Genomic DNA, 26,325 nt, shown 5'->3' on the forward strand with positions numbered 1-26,325 from the left:
GGAAAACCATGCAGCTTTGCCAGAATGGAGATCCCTGCAGCCAGGTGAAGAAGACAGCCACATGCTTTTGGTGGAGCGTGAACCCCTGCAGCTTTGGTAGAAGAGGCCCACATGGCTTTGGGGTGCCCCTTTGGCCATGTGGCCTGGAAAGCAGGAGAGACTTTGACTGGAACTGGGTACAAAGGACTCTTGCCAGTGGACCATGAGAGGGTACCACAGTACTCTGGATTAACTAGAGAGAGATCCTGCCTGCACAGTGACCCAGCTGACAGTGCCAGCAGCCTGCAACACAGACGTGTGCTCTTTTCCTGATTTATGGTACCCAGAGTTGGGACAGTGGGAGAAGGGAGTGCTGTGTGGGTGTAGGTGTACAACCTAAAGGACTTTGATATTTTAGTGGAGGCATTAGGCCTGAATAGCATTAAATAAACATTTTGTTTCCTTTTCACAAATCTCTGGCATTGAGAGATGTCTTTCCAATTGGTGGCGGACAGAAGAGCCCAGTAGATTTTAGTATCTTGTTTTTGGGAGGGGCCCCTGTTGTATAGCAGTTTTGGGCATCCCTAGGTGGGCCAAATATTGTATTACCCCTCTCTCGGACCTCTTGTTTGGTAACAAAGTGTCATATTCAGGTTCTTTGTTCATTTTAACTGGACTGTATATTTGTTAGTATTGAGTTTTCTAAGTTCCTTATAAATTTTGGATACTAACCCCTTATGTGATATATCAGTGAATATGTTCTCCTATTCAGTTGGTTGTCTCTTTATTTTTTGATGATTTCCTCTGGTATGCAAAAACTCTTTAGTGTGATGTAGTCCCATTTGTTTATTTCTTCTTTGGTTTCCCTTGCCTGAGAAGATATATTTGAAAAAAAATTGCAGAGCAATGTCTGAGATTTTGTTGCTTAAGTTTTTTTCTTCTAGGATTTTTATGCTTTTGGGTCTAACCTTTAAAAGACTTTAATCCATTTTGGATTTACTCTTGTGTTTGGTATGATAAGGTGGTCTAATTTCATTTTTCTGTATGTATCTGTCCAATTTTCCCAACTATGTTTATTGTCTTTATCCCATCGTATATGCTTGTTTCCTCTGTCAAATATTGATTATAAAGTTGTGGTTTATTTCTGGGATCTCTATTCTGTCTCAGTGATCTATGCACCTGTTTTTATGTCAGTACCATGCTGTTTTGCTTGTTATGGATTTACAGTATAGTTTGATGTTAGGTAGGGTGATACCTCCAACTTTGTTCATCTTTCTCAAGATTGCTCCTGCTACAGGGGGCCTTTTGTAGTTCCATCTAAATTTTTAAAATATTTAGTCTAGTTCTGTAAAGTACATCACTGGTATCTTGACAGGAGTGGAGCAGAATAGAGGGAACACACCTAAACATAATAAAGGTAATATATGACAAACCCACTGCCAGCATCATACTCAATGGGTAAAAACTACAAGCATTTCCCTTTAGATAGGGAATAACACAGGGATATCTGCTTTCAACTCTGTTATTCAAAATGGTACTAGAACTCTTAGCCATAGCAATCAGACAGGAAGCTAAAATAAAAGGCATCCATATTGGAAAGGAGGAAGTAAAACTGTCTTTATTTGCAGATGACATGATACCCTACATAGAGAACCCTAACTATCTGACCAACACACTGCTAGAACCAGTAAGTGAATTCAGTAAAGTAGCAGGATACAAAATTAATATACAGAGATCAGTTACATTTTCATATGGCAATAATGAACTAGCAGACAGGTAAATTAAGAAAATAATACAATTCACAATTGCTTAAAAAGGAATATAATACTTAGAAATAAACCTAACCAAGGATGTAAAAGATCTGTACTTGGAAAATTATAAGACACTGAAGAAGGACATTGAAGAAGAATACAAACAAGTGAAGATACATACCCTATTCATGGATAGAAAGAATTAACATCATTAACATGCCCATACTACACAAAGCACTCTATTGAATCATTGCATTTTTTTCACTTTTAAAGGACTTTATTTTTAAGCACAGATGTGTAGAGGTAGGGAGTAACATAGTACTTCTATTTTTGAATGCCAAAAGTGACAACTGGTTTGTATTTTTAAAGTAGACTAAAAGACTCTCAATTGTAGTCATTCACTTTCATTTGTTTTTATTTTATCTGAAGCAGTTCACCACCTGCACCCTTATTGAGCCTAGAAGATAGTTTCATAAATGATAATGTTTCTAACATTTTTATAATAAAAGTATTTTAGATATAAGAATAATGGTTTTAATTAGACCAAAGAGGCCTATAACAGTATAAAAGTTGAATAAATATTTTCCATGGGCTCATCTTATTTATTCATTTTTTATATTTAGATTTTAGTGTTTCACCAAAATAAGTAATATTGATATTTGACTAAATTCAATTCAGTAATTAAACTTCTTATCCTATTAATCAACTTTGAAGCTAAGTGTGTAACTTCCCATTATTTCCAAGTTTTTACTAATTAATACACAGCTTTCCCTAACTCATTGTAATCGTGTAACCACACACATTGACCACAAACACCAGGGACCATCTCCTTTCTCTCTTTTCTTCCCCTTGTTCTACTGCTTTAAGTTTTAGTACTGACTGCTTCTAAGACATCCAGAGAGTTAGCGGGATTATGTTTTAGGTAACATGGCTTAAACAGCAAAGACTCACCTGGTGTTTCTGAAGTAATTATCATTGACTAATATATTACCTTGAATGAGGCATTTATTCACTAAACTCACTGCCCCAAATATAGGCAAAACCTAATAAGTGAGGAAAATATAAAAATAAAGTACAAAGAAGGCATATCATTTTCCTAGTATCTTTGGAATCTTTGCACTAAGGTTTATTTGTTTTGCCAACAAAAATTGCAAGTTACTTTTTCTTTTAACTTTATTTGAAGCTTATATTAAATTTTTGGAACATAATTGTAGAGATTGTGTTTATGTTTTAAACTGATTTTTTTCTCACTAAAGGAGTTACTTCTCTCTGGCCAACCCACTGATAAGTTCTCCACAACACATATGGACAATTTTGTTTGCATACAGTGTAAACAACAACAAAATATATTGCTTTTCCAAATGTATTTGGTGGATTTTAATTAATATTTAAACCACTGTAATCCAAATTTGTAGGGGACCAGTTTGTCTTTGCCTGGCAAATGTGACTAACTCTGTATGGAAAACCTACAGAAGTGAAGTGGTGGGCAGGAGCCAGACCTTCAACTGAGTTATCCCATGGGAATCAGGCCTAGAAAATGCTTACAGATTGTCATGGCTTGCTCTTGCTAAAACTCCATCACCCTGGTCTAAAGCAACAAATATATATTGTCTATCTTCTAATTTCCAAAGCCTATATGAGTTCTCCCAAGAACAGAGCTAATGAGCTCATCGTCATTCCCCTTTGCATGTTATTTTCATTTCCTTGATTGTACCTAGAATGTAGACAATAGTGTTCTATGTGATAGATAATAAATCTTTCTATGATGTAATACCCCAAGAAAACAATAAAAGCCTGTCTAGGCAAGGGTCGGGGTGCTCCCCTCTTGGTTGAGTGGCCAAGGCACCATAGGCACTCTCCCCTTGAAAGAGTAGTCGTGCCTGTTCCCTTTTTCCACACAGGGTTGTTGATGCCTGTGCATTGATTCTCATCGTAAACCACAACAGGCAGACTCTGCTGGACAGGGTCTGCAACACAAATTTAGATTGCTAAAATAACTGGCATTTGTGTGCCAGAGCTTCTAAAAAGGGAGTAAAACTCTCTACCTATGTAACTTAAAATAAAACAAAGGTATTTTGGCTTTTAAGTCAGTATAAAGTCAATTTTCATAATAACAATTCTGTTCAATTAGCTACTTATTGTGAAAAAATGTCACCCATGGTATATGCGTACATTGAGAGCAAGGCATTTCATATAGTCCCCTACCATGGCCATCATTAAAGCCATTGAATCAACCTAGTCCTTTAAATTTTAAACTCTTGTGTTATCTAAACACAAAAATTCACTTCATGTCGTGAATCACACTCTTTCAGAGTTTATTGATTTTAATCCTATCTATATTAGTTTTAAAAAAGGCCTAGCATAGAAGAAAACTGTAAGTGGGATTCAATATATATTTAAAAGATTTTATATGACTTTGTAGCGAAATATTGTCTAGAGTCAAAATATGTCATTGTGTGGGAGAGAACATTTTTGTATAGTTTGTTTTTATATAAATCGATATTATATTTATGTTTTATACTATATACTTATCTGATATGGTATGGTGGTCAACTTCCTTCAAGAATTTTACCACTGGTATTTAGAAAGATATAATAAATGTATCATTTAAAACATCTTTAAATTTATTTAAGTGAGGCCTTTAAGTTTTTCACACTAGGGTTTAAAGACCGTTTTCTCACTCCCATCCTGATTGCTCTAGGATCTCTAACCTTTGAAGTAAATTGCAGTTATATTACATCTCAGTATTGAAATTATATAGTTTACAATACAGGTTATCTCATTAACACTAATAATTTCATTAGCTCAGAAGTGGTTTGTCTCACTGGATGTACTGCCAAAGCTAGAGAAACTCTATGTGAACCAATTAATAAAGTTTAGAGAATTATACAAATTTAAAATTTATAAAAATAATGATAATACCTCAAGTCAAAAACCCAAATAATACTGTTATGCTCATGAAATCACCAGAGTCACTTGGAGCAAGAAGAATATGTTTGTTTAAGGTGGGCAGTCATGAATACCTTGCTATGGCTGATTGCCACTCTGACTACTAGAAAATGGAACTGTTATACACAATAGCATCTGCTGTGCCGGAGTACAGCAATGCCCAGATTGCCTATTACAGAATTCTAGAGACTATTTGCCAGCAATAGACTTCATTTTGCCAATGGGTAATTTGCAGTTTGCTGTGTCATCAGAATCTGAACATGTCACATCTCCCCATCACAGCCAATCCAATGGCAAAGTGCTGTATTGAAGCAGCTGTCAAGAATGCAGAAAAACTACAGAGAAGCACAAAGTGACAGCAGATGCTATGCAAATCAGCAGTGGACACAGAATGTGCACTTGCAGAAACAGTAACATACAGACCGGTGTAGTTCCTGATGCTATTTAGTGTGGAGATAATGCCCCTCTGCCTTGGATGAAATATCACAGGTGGGTAAATCAAAAAGAGCTTGTGAAGAATGAGGGCGGGATTGTAGAGAGAAATGGTAAGTACGAGATTATATTCCAAAATACTACCTGTACATTAAATAGAAATCCCAAAACATACTTTTGGTAATTAATTTAAAAAGCAGCAGAAAATACGCACAGACACCTGTAAGATTTGTAATTGTTCATCTCTGTAAGAAGGTTCTTTTAATTAGATTATTTCAATGCTATGAAATGTTATTTCAAATATCCTTGCAATTCCTGCCTATTTCTGAACTAAAACAAAATACTGATTTTGAAAATAATACACTAAACCTATTTATAGTCTATAAATTTCTGTTCTTTGAACTTTGCCTTAAATTCTTCTTACAAATTATTGACATGTTTTAATACCACTCATCATCATTGCTTAATTACAAAACATCTGAATGGTAAGAAATTTAGGAAGTAATATTTTTACAAGAATCCATTCCTCGAAAACCTCTTTATAACATCCTTGGTGAATGGTCACTTGTCATCTTCATGTATATTTGAGTGGTAGAGAAGTCACTGCCTCTTGAGGTTCCCTACCGCTTTTTTTTTTATAGCAATTACAATTAACCAACATCATAAATTAAGCTCAAATTTGCTATCTTGTGACTTGCATTGATGGTCATAGAGACACAAAATCTCCAGAGTTTCTCCCTCTCTTCTCACTTACTTCCTACCTGCAGTCACCCAGTGCTATCAGTCCTTCCCCATGATTGTCTTCCAGTGTGCTGCTTCCTTTGTTTCTCAGACCACCTCCCTGATGGTAGACTTTCCAGCTTCGTCAGACTTAGTGGGAGAGCTTCCTGAGTGGCCTAAAAAAAACAATTACAAAACGACCAACAAGGGGGCCCAAACCAAGCCCCCCCCCCACAAACAAGAACAACCCCCCCCCAAACCCCCCCCCAACTATCTATCACCTTATAAATACAAATTTTTCCTAAAGTCAGAACCAGCTTTCTTCTACACCACTTTGAGTTCTGCTTGTAAAATAGTCAGTGGATGATGCAAATAAAGCTCAAATTACTTTTGTTATTAGATTAGGTAACAGTGACTATTATTAAACACACACACAGAGGTTACAGGGGCCAACAAGAAGAGGTTCCTTCCATCATCAGCTTTTGGCATGCTTATTTTCTAGGACTTCTAGGACCCTTCCAAGGTAAAAATTGGGAAAGACTTGGTGGAGAAAGCACATTTTTTGTTAATCATGTTGTTACGTGACACATATCACTTCCACTCAAATTTTGTCGTTAAGAATTAGTCATATGACCCTACTCAGATGCAGATCAGGCAAAAAGATAGAGTCCCTGCCTCCCCAAATCAAGCCTCTCATGTAGATGGGACCACAGATCTTTGGTGAACACTGGGTATACATTTTTAGCACAACTAACAAAATTCCACAGTATAGTGTTCAAAGCAAAGCCTCCTCAATTTTAAATTTCAGTTTTAATTTTCAATGTATCTGTTTATAATCCTTAAACTTAATTTATCACATTACTTATCTTTTCCCCAAGAGCACCATTCATGGACCTGTCCTTATGTCCTAAGACCCCTTCTTTTTCTTTCTTGGAAAGTGTTTTTTTCCTTTTTCTTCCTCCTACTTCCATAAAACCAAATCCTATTTAAATTCCAAGTTTTAGCTCAAACTATGTTCTTCTCTAAAATCTGCCTTAATAATTAACTTCTTCCAAATCGTTTTCTAGCACTTTATTTTTGGCAGAGCTCTTTATAGGCCTGCCTGTCCGATGTTTTGTGCATTCTTTCTTACACTTCCACCTTTCTCATCTTTACGCTGCCTCACTCTGTAGTGAAACAATGGTCTGTCATACAACGATCACTTATTAAGTTGACTATGTGTTAGAAACTATTCCAAAATTTTTAATGCAGATTATTTTACATGATCTTTGTAACAACCCAGTCAGATGAAAGAGTACACTACATTATACCTATACTACAAGAAATAAACTGAGACAGAACAGTCACGTACTTGTGCAGGGTCACACAGTTAATAAGTGATGAGTTGAAATACAAATCCAGCCACACCCTAGGAGCCACACTCTCAATTACTGTGCCCTACTAGATTATTGTTCAATAATTGTTTAATGTACTTGTGCAATAGTTAATAATTCACTCTGATTTTCTTCATAATATTACTTGGGCATTTTTATTTTTCTTTATAATATTGTCACTCCCTAAGTTACTTGCTATTTCCAAGGAGAAGCATTCACTGATGTGATTTCTTCATCTTTCAGTTATGAAATAAAGATAATGATATTCTTTTGAATGTTTTATTGCATAGACTACATGTTGTCAGGGTCAATATAAAATAGCCTTCAAAACTTAAAAATTAATAAATTTACCTCCAGTCATGAAACTGATTTCCATGATTCTAAATTTTTTATCTTCTGAAATTGTAGTTTCACTAAAAATCATTGCACAGATTTGAAAATAAATTTCCTAAGTAATTCTACACTCTTAATTATATATATATATATATATATATATATATATATATATATATTTATCTTACTTTCTGCAAGCAAATAGTATGAAAGAGGATAAATTTTGCCTAGTGATTAAGTCTATCTTTATATGCAGAAAATCCTTGAGCTCTCTCTGTCTCCCTGAAAAGGTACGTCCTTCAGGTTGGCATAAGTGGTTCTTTTCCATTTAGTTATATATCTTTTTATATCTCTTCTGCATCTTCTTTGCCAGGTGTCTTATTTTCACATCACAAGCAATATATAATACCCAGGTATAAAAAGAAATATATGTTTGTGTGTGTAATAGGAAAGGAAAAAGTGTGCTTACAATTATGAATTTGGGAGCAAAGTAAACCATCACTGGGATAAAATTTAAAAAAATTAGAATGACTGCCCAGCATGTGTTATTCATCTGTTCTTTCTAGAACTTCAAATGCACTATTGAAAGAGGTCATTGAGAAGACTGTGATCACAGATTTACCTGTGAGCTGAACTCTGGCAATTGGAGGCTCTTTACCCATTAGCCTGTTCTTGGAATGTGGAGTTTGTCCACCATTCCCACAGTGGGAGCCGTTTTCGAGGACAGTCTTGAAAGACCAATGATATATTTTTTAAAGATTTTATTTATTTATTTTTAGAGACAGGGGAATGGAGGGAGAATGAGATGGAGAGAGACACATTCATCAGTTGTCTCTCCTATGCACCCTGACTGGGAACCGAATCTATAACCCAGGAATGTGCCCTGAAGGGGAATTGAACAAGTGAGGATTGCTTCGTTAATGATGAACAACCAACTGAGCCACATCAGTTGGGGCAAGAGGAATGAAATATATTGCTCAAACCATCTGGATGGTATCAGTGGCCGAGTTGCATTAAAACCACTATATAAACTTGTAAGATTCTGGTGTGTGGAGAGGAGGTCACCTAAGACAAGCCTCCTGGGTAAATTCCCTTACTTATTAAACCTGCCACTTACCAGTCTAGAGGGTCCTATCTATTTCCTCAGTCCTTCCTTGCCCTTCTTGTACAGAGGACAATTTGTAAATCAACATATATCATTTTATTTTTAGTGTACAAGTTGGTGTATATATTTATATAGATTAATTTGCAGTATTTTATTTATTCAACAATTCAAGTCAGAAAACAAGCATGTTATACACTGAGTTATTTAGGTTATTTTCATTTTAGCCACAGAATGTAGAGGTTAATCAATCATGAGAGGCGTTTTTGTGGGGCATGCTTATTGTGCAATGTTTTTTGAAGCCGTACTCAATAATATTAATGAGGATCTTAGAAAAGAATGTGACTATGATAGTCTATATTGAAAAAGAAATATGGAGCTCTTTAGAAACATCATATTCTATTGCAAGATGGATATAATTGCTTATTTTATTTCACTTCTAAGTTTCAAATTGTATATTAGGGTGTGGGTTATTAACATTTTTCCATAGTCTGTGTTACTGCTTCCAAAATGTCTTTACTCTGTTCTGTCTTCCCCTAACATGTATACGCTAAATGAAGTTTGTATTTATGACTAATAATTTGAGACAGCTATTTATAAAATGTTCTATAAAGAATGCTTACATGTGTTTTTATTTCCTCTCTGTATTTTTATGGCTATACAGTTTATAGAATAGGTTAATTAGGAACAGAGTCAGTAAATATATATTTAACAACTTAGTACATTTAAGGATGGCATTATGCTAAGCACTGTGGGTTATAAAATGATCTTAAGTATAGTTTTTCCTCGAGATATTCAATCAATATGGGGAAAAAATAAATGTTTTAAAGTAAAAACGGGGTTGACTCTCAGCTAAAGTCATTGCCGCCCCCCAAAATTCACCCTAATTTATTCTCCCCCGGCATGTTTGTTTTGTAGCCTATGGAAACAAGTTACAGATAATTATCAACAAAGTCTTGGCAAACAAAATTCCTTCATAATAAGGTAAAATATATAAATACAAAAAGTTAAAAATTAAAATTACATTTTAATTAAAAACGCAGGAGAAATTGTATTTCCACATACCTTATAGTTAGAATCCTATGCTCTCATTATCCCTGCAGGGATGCTCATGTTTCATAGGTGTTTGGTGATTTGTGACATGCAGACCTGAGCACAGGTGGGTCGAGCCCACACACTATGCAGCAGAAGGTAGTCAGAAACCAATGCTGGATTTTTTTGATCAATCATTATGTTTCTTTATTTTTCTTACCTTAAAAACCCTATGATGAAACAGCTCACTCATTCACAGGGTAGCCAGGAGTCAGAGCCCACTCAGAGGCATTTAATAACACCTCTCATGGTAGATTCTAGATCTCAAAGAAGAAATAAAGCTGTTCACTTGAATGCATTGTCACTTTTACAATGGAATTTTATAAATGCAACTTCTTATTGAAATAATTGTAGATTCACATGTAGTTGTCAAGCTAATACAGAGATATTCTATGTATGTGAACACCAGTTCTTCCAGTGTTAACATTTTGAAAAGTGATAATATCACAACCAGGTTATTGACACTGATACAATACAATGATTTTATTTTGATTTCTCCAGTTAACTTGTTCTTGTGTGTGTGAGCACATGCATGTTTACTTCCATGCAATTTTATCACATCTAGGTCTCTGTATCAATCAAAGAGATCAAGACACTGAACAGTTGCATCATCTTAAGGATCCCTTGGATTTTGTTTTTATGATCTCATATACTTCCCTCACCTCTTCCCAACCTCTGACAATCACTAATCTCTCCTCCATTTCTAAAATTCAATCATTTCAAAAATGTTATATTACTGAATCCTATATTAGTATATAACATTAAACATTTTTCTTTCTCTACTGATGATAACCATTTTGACCAGTGTGAGATTATATCTTATTGTAGTTTTAATTTGCATTTCTCTGATGATTAGTGACATTGAGCATCTTTTCATTATGTCTATTGGCCATCTGTATGTCCCCTTTGGAGAAGTGTCTTTTCAGGTCCTTTGCCCATTTCTTAATTGGGTTGTTTGCTTTTTAGGGTTGAGTTTTTTAAGTTCTTCATAAATTTTGAATATTTACCCCATATTAAATGTATTGGTGAATGTGTTCTCCCATTCCATTGGTTTTCTTTTTATTTTGTTGGTAGTTTTTTTGCTGTGCAAAATCTTTTTAGTTTGATGTAGTTCCATTTGTCTATTTTTTAAATTTCTTTTGCCTGAGGAGATATAGCAGATAAAATACTGCTATGAGCAATGTCTGAGATGTTACTGCCTATGTCTGCTTCTAGGAGTTTTATGGTTTGGGGTCTAACATTTAAGTTTTTAATCCATTTTGAATCTATTCTTGTGTGTGGTGTAATAAGGTGGCCTAATCTCATTTTTCTGCAAGTATCTGTTCAATTTTTTGCACCATTTATTGAATAAAATATCTTTAGTCCATGTGCGCACTTGCTTCCTCTGTCAAATATTACTTCATTATAAAGAGGTGTGAGGATGTGGAGAAAGGGGAACCCTTTTGCACTGTTGGTGGGAATGCAGATTGAAGCAGCCACTGTGGAAAGTATTATGGACTTACCCCCCAAATTAAACGTGAACTGTCTTATGACCCAATGATTCCACTTCTGGGAATTTAGCTAAAGAAACCATAAACACTAATTCAAAATAATATAAACACCCTTATATTTATTGAAACATTATTTACAATCACCAAGATATGGAAGCAGCCCAAATGTCCATTAGTAGATAAATGGATAAAAAACTATGGGACATTTACACAATGGAGTACTACTCTGCCATAAAAAAAGAAAAAATTTTACCCTTTGCAACATCATGGATGGACCTGGAGAACATTATGCTAAGTGAAATAAGTCCTTCAGAGAGACAAATACCATGTGATTTCACTCATGTATGGGACCTAATGAATAATCTAATGTAATAAGCAAAATAGAGACCCACTCATAGATAGAGAGCAGGCTGACAACTTGGGGGTGAGTAGGGGGTAGAGGGCTAGAGCAAAAAAAAGGATTCATGGACATGGATAACAGCATGGTGACTGCAGAGAGTAAAGGGGGGTGTACATAGAAGGGTGTATAAAGGGGACAAATGGTATTATAAAATTACACTAAAATAAATTTGAAAAATTTTTTTCATCTAAACTAATTCCCTGGAGATGTATCCAAATTGTGACATGTACCAATAGTTCATTTCTTCTTATTACTGGGTAGTATTGCATTTGATATACACTGAAGTTTGTTTAACCTTTCATCTGGTAAAGGAAATCTGGGCTGATTACAGCTTTTGGCTATTACAAATAAAGCTGCCATAAACAGTCATTTACAGATTTTTATGTGTATGTAAGTTTTAATGATCTGGTATAAATGCCCAAAGGTACAGTTGCTGTGTCATTTATTAACTGCATGTGTATTTTTATAGGAAAGTGAATTTTTTTTTCTGGAGTGGAAATTTTACATTCCCATCAGCATTGTGGTCCATTTTTGTTGCATGCTTGGCAGCATTGGGTGTTGTAACTTTAAAAAAAAATAAACCATTCTGATAAATATATAGTGACATCCCATTGTACCCTTTTTTGTTATTAAATTACATTTCTCTGATGGTTAATGATGTTGCCCATCTTTTCATGTTGCTGCTATACCAAGTTATTTCAGATTTAGTGATTTAAAACAGTACAAACTCATTGTCTTACATTTTGGAAGGTCAGAAGTCCAAAATGAGACATGTAGCTGCATCCAAAGTGTCAGTAGAGATGGTTCTTTTTGAAGTCTAACATGGGGAAATCTATTCTTCACCTCTTCTGGCTTCTAGAAGCATGTTTTGTTCTGTGACATCATTACTCCAATCTCCACTTCCATCATCACATTTTCTCCCCTCATTCGGCCCTCCTGTGTCCCTTTTATAAGAGCCATTGATTACCTTGCCTCCTATAATCCTCCTCCCATAATGCAAGATAATTTTTCCATCCCATTTGCAAAGTCACTTTTGCCATATAAGGTAACACTCACAGGCCCCTGGGATTAGGACTCAAAGAGCTTTGTAGGTGAGATTACTCAACCTACCATAGATGGTTTGTAAAATTTTCTCCAACTTCAAAGCTTACCTTTTTATTCTTTTATGTGAAATTTTAAGATCAAATATCTTATATTTGATGAAGTCTACTGTATCAATTTTTTTCATTTTACTGCTAATGCTTCTAGTATTATGTCTAACAACTCTTTGCCTAGTCCAAGATACTGAATATTTTCTCTTATGTGTTTTTCTGGAAGCTTTAGAGTTTCACATTTTGTATTTTAAGCCCATGATTTATTTTAAATTTAATTTTGTATAAGGTGTGAGGTTTAGTTTAAGGTTTATTATTTTACCTGTGGGTGTAAAATTGCTCCAATATCACTTGTTGAAAGGCTACCTTATCTCCATTGAAATACTTCTGTACTTTTGTCAAAAATCAGTTAACACATCTTTGTAGTTTTATCTCTGGATTCTTTATTCTGTTGCACTGACCTGTACATCTGTTCTTTGTCCATTACCAAAACGTCTTTATTTCTTCAGCTTAGTAGTATACCTTAATTTTGGATAAAGCAGTTCCTCTAACTTTATTCTTTGGCAAGATTCTTTCAGCTATTATAGGGCATATGCCTTTCTGCTGTACAATAAAGTTGTCTATGCCTATTAAAAGTGTACTTTGACTTAGTTAAGAATTACATTAACAATAGATCAATTTGGGAACAATCAATTTCTTTACCATGCTGTGTCTTCCAATATGATAACACAGTATATTGCTCCATTTATTTAAGTTTTTTTGATAATTTTTTAAAATTAATTAATTAATTAATTTATCTTTAGAGGGGAAGGAGAGAGGGAGAGAAACAAAAGTGTACGGTTGGTTGCCTTTCGTGCGTCCCCTGCTGGGAACTGGCCTGCAGGGAAGCAGACTGCAACCCAGGCATGCGCCCTGGCTGGGAATCTAACTGCAATCCTCTGGTTCGCAGGCCTGTGCTCAATCCACTGAGCTACACCAGCCAGGGCCTATTTAAGTTTTTTTGATTTCCTTAATCAACATTTAGTGATCTCCAGCTCAGAGTTCCTGTGTATGGTTTGTTGAGTGTATAAATAATCATTTCACTTTCTCTGGAGCAATTTGTAAATGGTATAATGTTTTAAATCTTATTTCCATATGTTGATTACTAGTATTCGGATACACAGTTGGTTTTCCTAGCAGAATATATATTCTTTGACCTTCCTGAACTCCCTCATCAGTTTTGGAAGTTTTGGATTTTTCTATAGGTTCCTTGGAATTTTCTGTGTAGAGTCTATTTCTCACCTGCAAATAGTGACAGTTTTATTTCTTGATATTTCATCTATATACTTTTGCATCTTTTTACGGCCTTATTGCACTGATTAGAAAATCCAGCAGTATACTGAATTCGAATGGTGAGAGTGAATATCCTTGCCTTGTTCTCAGTCTTAGGGAAACCCATTCAGTCTTTTATCATTAAATTGAGGTCATTTCTCTTTATTCCGAATTAATTGAGTATTTTCATTGCAAATATATGTTGCATTTCTGAAAAACACTGGACATCAATGATTATAATCACCATTGATTTCATCTTCAGCTTGCTAATATTATGAATTATATTAATTTTTGAACACTGGATTACTAGAAAAAATCTTACTAGGTCACAAATCATCACTTTTCCACTTCAAATTCCAGTTGTTTATTGCTAGAAATAAAAAGCAATTGGTTTTTGTATATTAACATTTTTTAGACTTGTTATAATCATTTATTAGCTCTATAAGATTGTCATTTTTTTCAGATTCTCTACATAGATGATCATGTCATCTGTGAACAAAAAGTTTTATGTCTTCCTTTTCCATCTGTATGCCATTTATTTTTTCTTGTTTTATTTCAATAGCTAGAACTCAAAGAATGATCTTATTTTTCTCACCAGTCTGTATGAAGCTGGCTGCAGGGTTGTTTTTTTTTTTATAGATGAACTTTAACAAATTGAGGAAATTTCCTTCCATTCCATGTTTTATCATGAAAGATTGTTGCATTTCAGTATTCATTGATAAGATCAGGTGATTTATTTCTTTTTAAACTGTTTATGTGGTAGATTATGTTAATTAATTTTTGAACATTAAGCTAGACTTGTATATGTGGGATAAACCTCATTTGGTCATGATGTATAATTCCTTTTATACACCATTGCATTATAAATTTGCTAGCATTTTACTGAGAATTTAAAAATATATGCTCATGAGAGATATTGGTCTAGGGTTTACTTTCTTGTAATTTCTTTGTCTGTTTTTGGTATTGGGTTAATGTTGGTTATAGGATAAGTTAGAATGTATTTCCTCTGCTTCTTTTTTCTAAAAGAGATTATAGAAAATTGCTATAATTTTTTTCTTTATGGTTTGGTAGAATTTACCAGTGAACCCTTATGGGCTGGTGCTTTCTGTTTTGGAAAATTATTTATTGATTCAATTTCTTTAATAAATAGTGACCTATTCAGAGTATTTATTTCTTCTTTTATGAGGTTTAGCAGATTTTGTCTTTCAAGGAATTGGTCCATTTCATCTAGGTTATCAAATGTGCAGGCATAGAGTTATCCACAGTGTGCCTTTATTATATTTTAATAATATCCATGGAATCTGCAGAGGCATCTATTCTTTCATTTCTGATATTAGGAATTTGTATCCTCTCTCTTTTTTACTTAGTTAGCTAGGCTATGGGCCTATAGTTTTATTGATCTTTTCAAAGAGGCAGCTTTTAGTCTTATTAATTTTCTCTATTAATTTCCTGATTTCAATTTTTTATTATTTCCTTTCTCCTGTTTACTTCAGATTTAATTTGCACATTTTTTGTTTGCTTATTTTGTTTGTTTTTCATAGAAACTTAAATCATTAACTTTAGGTCTTTCTTCTCTTCTAACATATGCATTTATTTAATGCTGTAAATTTTCCTTCATTAACTACATCTCACAAATTTGAATAAGTAGTTTTTTCATTTTCATTTAGTTCAAAGTATTTTTAAATGTTTCTTGGGATTGCTTCTTTGACCCATGTATTACTTAGAAGTATATTGTATAATCTCCATATATCTGAAACTGTTCCAGTTATCTTTCTGTTATTGATTTTTAGTTTAATTTTATTGTGACCTGAGGGAAGATGGTTTAGTCTTTTTTTTTAATTGGTAAGTTCTTTTTTGTGTGTTTTCCAGAATGTGGTCTATTTTGGTGATGTCCCATGTGAGCTTGAAGAAAATGTACATTCTGCTGTGGTTACATACAGTAGTTTATAGATGTCCATTATATCTAGTTGATTGGTGGTGTCACTGAGTTCAACTATGTCATTACCGATTTTCTGATTGCTGAATATATTCATTTCTGATAGGGGGGTTTTGAAGTCTTTAGCCATAACAATAGGCTCATTTATTTTCTTAATAATTCTATATGACTTTGCTTTGCTTTATTTGATTTTTTATTGTTAGGTGTATATACATTAAGTATTGTTATATTTTCTTAGAGAATTGACTGATTGATATTATGTAATACTTTTCTATATCCCTGATAAATTTCCTTGTTTTGAAATCTGCCTTATCTATAATGAACTTAACTACTCCTACTTACTTTTGATTATGTTAGTATAATAAATTTTCTTCCATCCATTTACTTTTTATTTCTAATTGTTTTTATATAAAAAGTGAGTTTCTCTTAAGCAACATATACCAGTGTACCACGTTTTATTGCACTTTGCTTTATTGTACTTCACAGAAATTGCGCTTTTTACAAATTTAAGGTAAGACCCTTTACCAGCAAAAAATTATGACTTGCTGGATGATCAGATAATGGTAAGATTTTTTTAACAATTACATTTTAAAAAATAAGACATGAACATTGTTTTTAGACATAATACCATTGAAACTTAATGAACTACATTATAGTGTAAACATAACTTTTATATGCAATAGAAAACAAAAACTCTGTGTGACTTGCTTTCTTTATTGTGGTAGCCTGCAACCAAACCTGCAATATAACTGAGGTAGGGCTGGAGATGGGTTTTATTGTATGCAACTCTGACAATCTGCCTTTTACTAATCAGTGCCTTTAGACTATTGACATTCAAAGTGATAATTGGTATAGTTGGATTAATCTCCTCCTGTATCTTTGCTGGCATTGATTTTACCTATATGTAAATATATGTTTTATATACAAAACTATACATAATTGAATACATTTTTTGCTGTTATTATTTTGAACAAACTGTTGCCTTGTTAGGCCATTACAAATAAGAAAAATATTTTAAGCCCTGGCTGGCATAGCTCAGTGAATTGAGCACAGGCCTGCAAACCAAGGTGTCACCAGTTCCATTCCTACTCAGGGCACATGCCTGGGTTGCAGGCCATGCGCCCAGTAGGGGGCGCATGAGAGACAACCACACATTGATGGTTTCACTCCCCATTTCTCCCTCCCTTCCCCTCTCTCTAAAAATGAATAAATAAACTCTTAAAAAAAAGAAAAATGTCTTTTATCTTGTTACTCCTTTGAAGCTCTTTGTTTATATAGTTCCAAGTTTTTGATGTATATTATTTTCCATCTCTAAAAAACTTCTTTTAACATTCTTGCAAGAAAGGCCTACTGGGAAAAATATGCTGAATTAAATTATTTTTTTTTTGTTTTACCAAGAAAGTCTTTATTGCTAAGTATTTGAATGATACTTTCACAAGATACAAAGGTTGGTGGAATTGGTGTTTTTTTTCCTCTGAGTACCTTAAAATTTTTATTCCACACTCCTATTGCTTGAGTGGTTACTGAGATATTGGATGCAATTTCTATGTCTTTTCCCCTATTATTAAGGTGTTTTACTCCCTCCTCTGGTTCTTTCAGAATTTTTTCTTAGTATTTCACTTTCTGTGGTTTGAAAATGATATGCCAAGGGAATTTGGGGGGGGGGCTTTTATATTTCTAGGTCTCTCTGAACTTCCTGGATCTGTGGTTTGGTGTCCAATATTCTCCTGAAGAAACTCAGTTATTGGTTTATATATTCCTCTATTACTTTCTCTTTTTTCTCCTCCACTATTTTTAGTTGCCTCCTAGTCCTTGAATCTTCTCTTCTGTGCTTTTTTAATCTTTATTCCCTTTACATTTCACTTCTGAAATTCTATTGCTAGATCCTGTAGTTTATAGGTTTGTTCCTCAGCCGTGTTTAGTCAACTAGAGGATTATGGAAGGCATTCTTAGTTTCAATTACAATTTTTTCTTTTTAAATCTCTAACATTTCTTTTTGGTTCTTTTTGATGGGTCCCACCTCTCTGCTTACATTGCTCACCTATTCTTGCATAGTGTCTGCTTTAGCCTTTAGAGCCCTTTGCATACTAACCACAGTCGTTTTACATTCCTAATCTGACAATCCCAGCCTCTCTGCCATGTCTGGTTCTGATAGTTGCTCTGTCCTTTAATGCTTTCTTGGCATTTTAGTATGCCTTGTACATGTTTACTGATAGCCAGACGTGATGTACTGTGTAAAGGAATGCTGCATACAGACCTTTAGTAATGTGGTGTGAGGCGTGGGGGCAGGGCATACATCCTACAGCACCATAGTCAGGTCTAAGTCTTTTAGTGAGTTTATGCGTTTAGACTGAGAATTTAACAAGTGCTGCTCTTCTTTTTCTTCCCACTTAGGTAAAACAGGATGGTTAGAATGGCCTGAGGTTGGGTATTTTCTTCCCTTCTGGTCAGTCAGGCACTAATATTTCCCCAGTGGGTGAGGTTCTGGTCACCTAGTTTCTCTGGAGCTCAGGCCGTGTCAGGAAGAACAGAATGCTCTGTTTACCAGCTCCCCTTCCCTTTGCTGGAAGCCCAAGAGAATTTTTCTCCAAAATTTGCAGGTAGAGATTCTAGATGTAAATCACACACATATCGTAGAAACCTACTCCTGAGTTTTGACTTTCAGAGTTTTCCACACTTTGCTTTCAGTAATTTGTCTATTACAGTTTAGATTTCTCTGGCTATGGCTCCCTTGGTGGTTTTCCCAACTGTCTGTCTGGCAAGCTGTGACTCCCTCTGCTTGTCTCTCTACAGGATCTGTTTTAATGATAATTTCTTCTGTTCTCTATAGGATCCTGCAAGAGTTGGATTTTCAGCTTTTTGTTTTATGAAAGAGTGGTGACTTCCATGCTCCTCACAGATAAAACCAAGTAATTCTTTTTACATATTGTGAATTCAGCAAAATGGGAATTTAGTTCACTGATATGTTGTTATGAATATGTCTACGTTCATCTCATCATAATTAGAAGATATAAGTGAAAATGTAAACATTTAATGTACTTTCATGTATGTCCATGGAAATATAGTCAGCAAACTCTAGACTGTGGCAAATTCTATAGGGTTACGCATTTTATTCAACAAAAACAACAAAAGTGAGAGAAAAACAGAGAGGAAAAGGAAGCAAGGAGAAAAGATATAGATTAAAAGAAAGTCTTAAGAGACATACCAACAAATCACAATCTATTGACCTCTGAATGATGTTTTAAACACATTTTTTAAAATTGACAACCAGGAAAATATGAGCACAGGATGGATAGTTGATCAACTAAGGAATTATTCATTTTAAAAAATGATCATAGCATTATAGTTATTTGTAAAATATTTCATTTTTAATTGACATATAATAAAATACTTGCAGATAAAATTACATAAAATCTGAGATTTGCTTCAAAATAATCCAGGGCTGGGGAAAATGGGTAGGTTATTAACGAAACAAGTTTGATGCATTATTAATTGTTGAAGCTGGAAATAGATATGAGGAGTTTATTGTTCTCTCTACTTTTGCATATCTCTTTGCTTTCAGTAGACTTGAAGAATTTTAAATCAATAAAATATTTTTATGCTGGAACATTATATGATTTTAGCTATATAACTAAGAAGTAAAAATAATGGTATTAAATAACTAATTATTGTTCCATCACAACACTGCATCTTATGAGAAATGTTCCATTCTCATCTACATCTTATAAGAAAAAGCATTTATAAATCTCACACCCATAAAAACAAATAATATAGAACTTATACTGACCACTGCTTCATTCTAGCAATAAAACTTTATTTTTGTATGAGTAAAATAATTTTTAATATAGAAGACTCATCCTATTATTTTTAAATTTTTTACTGTTGTTCAATAACAGTTGTCCCAATTTTTAACTCGTTGTTCTCCCTGCCCTGCCCACCCCCTTCCACCCTGCTCCCTCAGTCAGTCCCCACTCTGTTGTCCATGTCCATGGGTCCTTTACATATGTTCCTTGACTATAGCCTTTCCCATCTTTCCCCCATTTTCCCTCTACCCCCTCCCCTCTGGTTACTGTCAGTTTGTTCCTCATTTCCATGTCTCTGGTTCTATTTTGCTTATTTGTTTGTTTTGTTCATTAGATTGCACTTATAGGTGAGATCATATGGTATTTGTCTTTCACCATCTGGCTTATTTCACTCAGCATAATGCTCTCCAGTTCCATCCATGCTGTTGCAAGAGGTAGGAATTCCTACTTTCCTTCTGCTGTGTAGTATCCCATTGTATAAATGTACCACAGTTTTTTGATCCACTCACTTACTGATGGGCACCTAGGCTGTTTCCAGCACTTGGCTATTGTAAATAACCAAGTGCTGCTATGAACATTGGGGTGCATAGGTTCTTTTGAATTGGTGTTTCAGGATTATTAGGGCATAATCCCAGCAGTGGGATAACTGGGTCTAAAAGCACTTCTATTTTTAGTTTTTCGAGAAGATTCCATACTGTTTTTAAAAATGCCTGCAACCAGTTTGCATTCCCACCAACAGTGCACTAGGGTTCACTTTTTCCCATATAATTTTTAAAAGTCCATTTTATCACATCAAGATACATTTCCAATATGTTTTTTCTTGGTAATTAGCAAAATTAGTCATATTTTTGCTCAAATTGTTTAAAAAAATAACCATAATGATTTAAATTTTGTGGACAGTTTTGACATTTAGAGACTTATGCACAGACATGCAGAAATGCACATATAAACCACAGAGATATGTGATCTGTGATTAAGCCTTTGAAACTTACAAATATATTACATTAAGATAAAATTATGTGGAAAAATTAGAATAGAAATACACAAATATCAAAGATATAAATATTGACTATAATATCTTTTTGTAATGTCATTTTAATGAACTTATGTGTATTCAGATGCTGTGGTTTTTATATTCAGTTTGTGTACATTTAAAATGTAGTATAAGAGTGTAAATTTAAAATGCTAATATTTATAATACACATAAATTATATCAAATGGTACAATTAAATTATGAAAAACTTTTAGATGCCAACTTAAAAACTTGTAAGATTATTTAGTTCTTAAACACTATTTGTAAGAATTTCAGAGTAAAATAAATTTGAAAGCAGCTTTTAAATAACCCAAATTCATATTAATTGAGTAGATTAAATAAAGTTCTTCAGTGTTGTCAGATTACAAGAGATATCCAATTAAGTGCACTGGAAATGGTCCCATCAGGATATCCCTACGCCATGTAATTTCTACCCTCCTTCTGTGGCCTTTTTTTGCAGTATAGTCTCATTCCATTTATGTGTAGTGATTTCCTGCCCCTTCAGGAAAACTTGTACCATGCTCACAAATGTTCCCAAGCAACAGAGATTCTCCAGCTCTCTCCCTTTGAGTATGTCAATTAGGCTTCATGTGGTGGTGATAGTCAGCCTTGCTCTTGACTCACTTGAGGCTATAAAATCTACTACAAGTGATGATTTCTGTGATTTTTTTACAGTTTCCTGAATTACCTTTGTCCCACTCTAATAATTAAGATCTGGATTCAGCAAGGTTGCGATTACACCAATCACCTAAAAGCAATGGTAGCTGATTAGGGTGGCCACAGCATGATCCAGGAAATTAATAATTAGGGCAAGAAATTTTTTTCCTTGAGAGGCTTTATCTTATATGAATCCAATAGTTTCCACATCAAAATGTCCTCATTCCATCTTTATTGTATTATCTTCAATATATTCAAAATACATTCCCAAGCAATCCCCATGTTTCATTATTGAACAAAAGACAGTCTAATCAGTCAGATCACAGATGATTCATGGTAGAGCGGAAAGCAACAGTTTTCTAATGAAATGGTCTAAGAAATTGTTGGCAATGTAACCAGATTGCGTGTGAACGCAAATGTTCAAGGAGATATTTTATTTTTATTTATGTTGGCTATGAAATAAATATCACATAGTTGAATCAGTGAATTTTGTATGTCAGGTACTATTTCCTGCTGCTGCACCCAATGACTGCAGAGCTGTCAAAGACGAAGCGTGCATTTGAAGAGGCTACCCTCTGAACGAAAGGGAAAAAACTAGGAGCTTGACAAAATGCATCCATGATGAGTCCCTCTCCCTCGCTCTTTAAAGCTTTTGAGTTTATTCCAATTTTAGCTAAAGTGAATTCTAAATGAAAAGTAATCGAAGGCAATAGTTTCAAAGGGATGTAAAAAAAGGAAGAGGAAAGACGCATTTTTGAAGCAGATGGCATTGCACAGGTGTAACACAGGTTCCAAGAATATAAGGCAGAGTGGTTTCATTGTCGACTGAACAGCCCTGCCTTCTACTCAGTAGCAAAATACACAGAATGTGATGAGACGAGCATTTTATATTGTGGGTGCCTGGTCAATGGGCTGTAGGTTGCAGCCCCATCAGAGGCAATGAGCATCAGGAATGGCAAATGAAAATGCCCAGCCAACAGCAAACGTCAGGAGAATACAAGCAAGAAGCAACAATAGTTCAGCACGTGCCACATTCACAGAATCTGACTGCAATTACACAGCAGGCAGAAGGATGGCTTATCATAAGGCCTGGCCTAGCACACATGCCTGAGATGCAGGCTAGCTCCTTTCCTGGGCAAGCTTCTCTGTTCCCTCTTGCTCATTCCCAAGAGCCAGAGCTCCAGTGACTGAGGCATTGCCTTTTGGCTGCTTATTAATGGCTGTGTATGTTTGCTGCTGTTATGTGACTCAAGAGACTTAATTTATGAATATTTAAAACTTTGGCTCTCTATGGACATAAACTATGATATACTATTAACAGTCTCTTCAGAGTTTCCCTTAAAACTGGACACCAAAATCACTTCCACCTCTCACACAGGTACACATATACAAAAGTGTTCTAACATATTGACTTGCTTATTTTTAATAACTTCCATTAAACTGTATTATTTTAATCATGATTGATTCTGGATTCTAAAAATATCCCTTTTTATTTTTTTAATTGATTATGCCATTACAGTTGTTGGCATAGTCAATAAAAAATAAAAAATAAAAAATAAATAAAAAATAAAATAAATGTGTTTGCATGCAAAAAAATAAAAATATCCCTTTTTATACTGTAATAAAGTAGGTTGAAATAATACTAAGTGATTAAACTCCCATCACTTTGGCACCTTGATAAAATCATAGTAAAGGGTATATATTTGACCTATCAGATAAATGCTTCACCCTAAATGACATAACTTAACAATTCTGAGAGCTGAAAACCTTCAAACTGTGGCCATGCCGTTTCCTTTGTCCAGCTCTGGGTGCATCAGAGGCTCCGGGTCTGAGCTTGCGTCCATATATGTGTCTCTGTGCCTCTGCTCATTCACAGCTGCAGCCAGTTGAAAGGAGCAGATTTCTAATAGTAAAATTATAGGCATTTTGACAGGCTAAGGGAGAGATATTCTGAGAGTGAGAAGCTTCCCACCGTCCCTCAAATTTAAATGACAACAAACAGTAGGGTTTAATTTTTTCAGTCCAGGTTTTAGCAGGATTCTTGTCAGTCAAAGACATTCACAGAACACCTGCCCTACATAAAATATTTCTCTTCACCTACTAATTCCCTGCCTGACATTTGACAGTTTTAATGAGGAAAGATGGGAAGCTATTTGCTCTCTAAGATGGAAATTTGATTTATAGCAATTTACTTATTTATAATGAAATTCCAGTATGACAGAATTGTTCATTCCTATTGTTTTCATTTGAAAGAAATTTTGCTTGCACCTTAATTGCACAGGTTTCTTAATTTTCATAAGAGGGAGTGCATTTTGTTGTTTTTTGCGTATGTTTTGGTAGGCTGTTAACAGAAATCCAAGAACATAGAACACTGTCAAATCAGCTATAACTGATTCTTATCTTCTTTGTATAGAAAAATGGGGCAGACAAGAAGCTAAAAAACTGTGATCACACCATCTACATTATATACAGCTTGATATTTTAAAGCAAAATGTAAAGCCCTTATGTCATTTTTATTTCTTGAGTTCACTTTGAGGTGGAAATTTTTTCCCAGTTAATTTTAGGTATTGATTTTTTTTCATAGAATGGTTCTAGCTATTGAAAAAATCTGCAGATTGGCTACATTTTCTCAAAATAGGTTCTTTACTATATTTCATATGGATTAAGTTGCTACATTAGACCCAGTCCAATACAGAAATTGGAGTAAGAACCCTGAGGATCATATATTGCAATACTTTATCTATTCAGTGAGTCACTGATCATAAAATATATATAATTTATTTACTGAGTTACTTATTATAAAATGTAAGAAAAGTAAATATGACCTTTCTCTATATAATAAAGATAATCAAAGTGAAATAATACTTTTAATTTTTGCAAAATAGATCTGAGATAATCCAGTAAACAATTTTCCTGGTTGTGGTTCTATGCTTCAATTTATATCACTTGTAAAGGCAGATACTGAAACCACTTGTTTGAGAGAGAAGACTACATTCTGTGCAGCATAAGCATTTAAAAGAAAAGCAACATTATTCAGGTATAATTAATGTACAATAAATGGCACATATTTAAAGTGTATATTTTGATAAGTTGGGTATACACCTGTGAAACCATCATTGTAATCAAGATGGTGAATATTATCCATTATTATCCATCAAGATACTATCCAGTATCTCCCAAATTTGACTGATATTCCTATGCCCTACACAACCACCACCCTCCAAACAAAAACTGATCAGCTTACGTGATTGTATTTTTGCACACATTTTCAAGATTCCACACTAAGTGTATGTGCTCTTTCTTTGGGGGGAAGGGTATTGTGCTTCTTTCATCTGGCATAATTACTTCATTGATTTATTCATCTTCTAGCAATAGTCCATATCTTTCTGACTGGTATTCCCTTTGGTAGATAGACTGTGATTTGTTTATCCATTCATCAGTAGATGGACATCCGTGCTGTTTCTAATTGTAGGCTATCACAAATAAAGATGGTATGAGCATTTGTGCACAAGTCTTTAAATAGGCGTTTGTTTTTCTTTTGTCTCCATTTGTTTTCCTTGGGCAAATACCTAAAAGTGGAATAGGTATATTTCTAATAACATTTTACATTCCCAGAAAATTTAAAATTAAATCGTACTGGCTCTATATCCTTACCAAAACTAGGTGTAGTCATTTTTAATTATAACCATTCTAACCAATGTAGTGGCATCTCACTGTGGTTTTAACCCATCGTTTTAATCTTCTATGCTAATTTGTCAGGAAGACAGATCTTGGGGTAATGAGTGACAAGAAGTAAATCTGTCAGTTTCCCAGGCTCCTCCACATGGATGCTGAAAGGATTGTTTTCACTATTCTCACTACAATTTAATTACATTTATATATTCATTATTCACCATTATAGCTACTTTATACAATATTGGAAAAAATTACATAGAAAAGTAAATATTCATGATATTTCAACTTTACATCTTTACATTTTGGTCTATTTCATTCATTTTCTCAGTCATAATAAGAGTACTAACATTTATTAAAGACTCACAACAGCTCAGAATTAAGGTATATAGTCACATATATATCACACAAAATTTTAAAATATCCTTTAAATAGGTATTATTTTTCACAATATATAAATTAAAAGAAATAGAGACTTAGATAAGGCTCATATCATAGAGGTAGCAACTAGCAGAACCCAGACTATAACCAATATACTTAGGTATTGAAAGACTATGTTTTTAACTTTTTCAATGAAGTCTCTTGAATTGCCAGTTTTCTTTAAAAGTCCAATTAAAGAGAAACTAGGATAACTGAGTTTTAATGACATTGAAAGATATTCTTTGTTAGGGGTTAGAAAATTAAGTAAATATAATTAGAAAGATGGAATAAGCAGAATTGAAATAATCATAGTGAGCCAAGATTGTGGACCCATGGCTCGTGGACCATCCCTGTTACAGAGCAGCTGTGACACCTTGGTCAAATTTCATTTCTCTGATTCACTTAACATCTCTCAGATGAGCTTGTGTTGAAAGGACTTTAAGACAAACCACATCTCTGGAATGTTTTACTCTATTTTGTATGGGAAAGCAGTAAAATGGCTTGAATTACTTGCATTCTTAGCTCTCAGATGATGGAGATAAATCACAGGAAGATACAGAAGTTTGTTGAATGGTCAAAATACAGCAGAGGCATATTGTATTTGGAAGGATCAAATAACACAATTAGATGAAAAACAATTCTACAAAAATGATTTACTATTAAGTCTCACTTCTTGTTCAGAAGAAGTGGTTTGGTTCATTGCAACTTGGTTCTTAAAGATATTAGCTCAAGAAGCACAAAAACTGTCATTAAGAACAGCAAAAATATACATGTTATGCAA

This window comes from Artibeus jamaicensis, unplaced genomic scaffold (assembly GCF_021234435.1).
Source record: "Artibeus jamaicensis isolate MK-2021 breed Jamaican fruit bat unplaced genomic scaffold, CSHL_Jam_final scaffold_3222, whole genome shotgun sequence".
NCBI classification, from domain to species: domain Eukaryota; kingdom Metazoa; phylum Chordata; class Mammalia; order Chiroptera; family Phyllostomidae; genus Artibeus; species Artibeus jamaicensis.